At 48.8% G+C, this 4,059-nt stretch overlaps 1 long non-coding RNA gene across 1 annotated transcript in view; it reads right to left on the bottom strand.

Moving 5' to 3' along the window:
- The window catches only part of LOC116470736 (uncharacterized), a 72,188-nt gene extending 69,393 nt beyond the window's left edge, over positions 1-2,795 (bottom strand). The window contains exons 1-3 of the long non-coding RNA XR_009214027.1: positions 2,365-2,795; positions 1,372-1,534; positions 603-734 (exon numbers count right to left, since the gene is read on the bottom strand). This is a non-coding gene — a long non-coding RNA (uncharacterized LOC116470736). The remainder of the gene's footprint in view (positions 1-602; positions 735-1,371; positions 1,535-2,364) is intronic.
- Between the last annotated feature and the right edge of the window lie 1,264 nt (positions 2,796-4,059).

The raw sequence follows: 4,059 nt of genomic DNA, 5'->3' as shown, positions 1-4,059 counted from the left end.
ATATACCTAATGCTAAATGACGAGTTAATGGGTGCAGCAAAACAACATGCACATGGATACATATGTAACAAACCTGCACATTGTGCACATGTACCCTAAAACCTAAAGTATAATAATAAATAAATAAATAAATAAATAAATAAATAAATAAATAAATAAATAAAAAGATTAATAAAGAAGCTGAATTATTGTAAGAAAAGACGGTGGGGCCTCAGTACACCCTGTGCAGCCACACAGGACATTGCCTCAGAGAGCCTTAGGCTTGGCTTAACACTCAGCCATTGCCATCTGGAAATTCTTAATAACCTGACCTTTGACCAGCTCAACCCTGCTGGGAACCTCAGGAGATGGTATAGAACACTCCTCAGCAAATCCCACCCAAAAGTTGTGAAATTACGGGTATTTATCTTCCAACTTCCATCCATGGCTACTGAGGACCCCCTAGCACCCCTGGTCTGCCCATGTGTGGGCTGAGAGGAGCTATCAGGTGAGGACAGGAACTGCCAATTGGGACGTTTTTGGTACTTACACAAGGTCACCAGCATGCACTGTCTTAGTCCAAAATATCTGAGACTGGGTAATTTATAAAAAGCAGAACTTACCCTGCTCTGGAGGCTGGGATGTCCAAGATGAAGGCCCTGGCAGCCTTCATGTCAGGTGAGTGCCTGGACCCTGCTTCCATGGTGGCACCTTGTTGCTGTGCCCTTCAGAAAGGAGGAGTACTGTGTCCTTAACTGACAGAGAAGACAGAAGGGCAAAGGATGTGGCTATTTCTCCAGAGCCTTTTATAAGGCACAGATCCCATTAATAAGGGAGGGGCCACCATGGCCTAATCACCTTCTAAAGTCCCCACCTCCAAATGCCATTACATGGGGTCTTAGTTTCCAACACAGGAATCTAGGGAGATATAAACATTCAGACCATCACACACTGAGCGTCAGAGTGCCCAGGGCACAGGCAGGGCAGTGGCAACCTCAGGCACAGTCAATCACAGAAAGTAGGGAATGGATAACTAGGTGGCTCTTATGTAGAATGGTACCACTGAGAATGCCACACCCAGCTGCCACCTTCCAATTCTAGGCAGGGTTTGATGCTGAGACAAGCTAAGAATCTCAGAAACTCAGGGCCACACCCTCCCACTCCACAGACGTGTGAACACATAGAATGCAGCATCTCAATTATGCCACGCTTGGTCTCAAAATTCAGAATTAAATGCAAACTCACCCCCATTTCCAAGCACAAGGCCAAGTGCTTTGTGATCTGGGCCCCTGACCCCTGACCTCCAACTCTGACCCCTGTCCACCTCCCCCAGGACCCCCATGCCTTGCACTCCAGCTGCACAGGCCTTTTCTCACCCAAGCCCATTCCCACCTTTGGGTCCATCTAGCACCTTTGTCCTCTGCCTGCAGCATCTCCTTCTCCCTGTCACATCTGAATCCTTGTCATCTTCGGAGGGCAGCTCAGATGTCACATGCTCAAAGGAGCCTTCACAGATCACACTAGCTCCCCTCACATTAATTTCCAGCGAGGCACCCTGTTTCCACAAAAGCACACGTCACAATCGATCATTCAGTTTTTATTTAGTTCCTTTCTAATCTCCTGTCTCTACACTCATTTCAAATCCCATGAGGGCAGGGACTGTGTTTTGCCCACCACTGCATCCCCAGAGCCTAGCACGGCTCCCTGAGGCTCAATATTTGGCAAATGAACGAATGCGTTTCAGTTCCTGAAGTTTTCCATGTTTAAAGGGAACCTCCAGAAGGCACACTAAAACAGAAAACATTTCAGGCGTAACAGCTGTAACATGTGGCAGCTAGCCCCCAGACATCCACGAGCTTGGGAGTTTAATGACGCCCCAAGAATGGCCCCACCCGAACCCCTGGAACCTGTGACTATGTTACCTTCTGTGGCAGAGGGGAATTCAGGTAGCAGATGGAATGGAGGTTGCCAATCTGCTGACCTTAAAATAGGGAGAGTCCCCTGGGTTATCCAGGTGGGTCAAATGCAATCACAAGGTTCTTAAATATGCAAGAAGGAGGCTGAATAGAGAATCAGAGAATGATGTGATGACAGAGGCTGAGGTCAGAAAGATACAATGTTGCTTCAAGATGAAGGAGGGGCCGTGAGCCGAGGAACGCAGGCGGCCTCTAGAAGCTGGAAAAGGCAAGGAAGGGATTCTCCCCTGGAGCCTCCAAAGGAACGAGCCCTGCCCACACCTTGATTCTAGCCCAGTGAGACACAGGTTGGACTTCTAGTTTCCAAAACTTGTGTTGTTTTCAGCCACTAAATTTTCAGCACTTTCTTACCGCAGCCATGGGAAGCATGCACTGTTAACAGGCTTTCTCTAAGCAGATACTAACTCACTTGATTCTCGCAGCAGCCCTGCACAGGAGTACCAGTGCTATTCTTATTTTATGCATGAAGAAACAGAGGCCCAGAGAGGTTAAGTTGCTGCCCAGGTTCCACCGCTAACAAGGACAGAGCTGGGGCCATAGGCCAGGCGGTGGGCTCTGGAGTCCACGCTGGTGCCAACCGTACGACGATGGCCGCCAGGGGCTCTGCAGGGATTGAATGAGGTCACAGGGGGAGGCATGTGCCACGTGGCAAACCACGTGGTCTGCAGGATTGACTTCATCCTGCTTAAAGGGCCACCGACTTTCCTCTTCCGGAGTGACACCACACGGCTTTGAATTGCTGTCCTTGGCTCGGGGGACACTGGTAAGCAGATGACTTACTGGCCAGTCACGCTGTCGCAGAAACGACGCGGGCTTGGGACCGGTGACAGAAGGCCTGGATCAGAACTTCCACGTTCCCCACGACTGCAGGACCTTGCCAAGCCCTGTGTGTGAGGGCCCCGCAGATCACCTTCAACGCACGCCTGCCTCTCGTCACTCAGAAGTGCCTGCAGCTGCACCATCTTGCTCCTCCTGGGGCCCTGATCCACTGCCCTGTGATCTGCCAAAGCCAACGCGGTTCCTGTCCGCCCCTGTCCAGCAAAGAAGGGGGAGTCGCCTCCTGAAAGTGGGGGAGCTTTGGTCTTCCTTGCCCTGCCCCACGTTCAAGTGATACACAACATGTGGATGTTGAGATGGCTTTTCTCCTCAAATGATCCCTCCAGGAGGGCAGGCTGAGCGCTGTGAAAAGCAGCTGTGTACTCATCGAAGGAGAGGGCCCGCAGCCATGGAAAACAGCCCTGCCCGGCTGCCTGCGCGACACAGACAGCCCCTCAGCCTCACTTCCTGCTGCCTCTCTCCGCGGGACCCTGGCGCCGGCTGCGTTCGGCTCTGAAAAACAAGAAAGGATTTGGGTGAGAAGCAGGAGGCAGTTGAGCTCTGCAAAGGGGCTCTGGGTTTTTTAAAAATTAAAAATTAAAAATAAATTATCAGCGACTTCAGGGAAAAAAGCATTTCTCTCCAATCCAGGCGCTGTTAACCTTCTGGGGATCTCAGACCCCTCTGGAAGTTTTACAAAGCCAGTAAGCTCTTCTCAGAGTGTTTTCGAATGTATAAAATTTGTGGAATTACAAAAGAAACAATTACATTGAAATACAGTTATCAAAATATTTTAAATTGTGATATAGTCAGATATGTGCTATTTTAGAAACATGGATCTCACAGAGAGTCTAATAACGTCCTTACCTCGAAGTAGCACTTGAGCTCAAATTACAGTTTGGAAAAGCAGCCATGGCTATATGTGATGAGAAAATATCTGTGATTTTGTTGGTGACAAAGTGACAGATTCTGTTAACATGATTGGCTTGTTGCCTATGTCCGTCATGGAAGGAAAAGCTAAATTTCAGTTGGGCCTTAGAGAAGATAAAGATGCGATCATTTTCCCTCCAGTTTCACCAGTCCCCTGAATTATCCCATGGATATGTTGGTTAGGACTCCAGGGATAATCCGAACACTCCTGACTGCCATTTGAGTCTTGCTCAGTGAGTTAACAAGAGAAATCCCTCAGCAATAAACCCGCAATAAAATTCAGGCGAGCACACAAAGTCTATGAGTTTCTAAATTTTCTGTTTTAAAAAAGGCACCCTCAGAAAAGGGGAAAAGCTTG

This window comes from Hylobates moloch, unplaced genomic scaffold (assembly GCF_009828535.3).
Source record: "Hylobates moloch isolate HMO894 unplaced genomic scaffold, HMol_V3 SCAFFOLD_6, whole genome shotgun sequence".
Classification (NCBI taxonomy): Eukaryota; Metazoa; Chordata; class Mammalia; order Primates; family Hylobatidae; genus Hylobates; species Hylobates moloch.
This window is presented reverse-complemented; position numbering and strand designations above follow the sequence as displayed.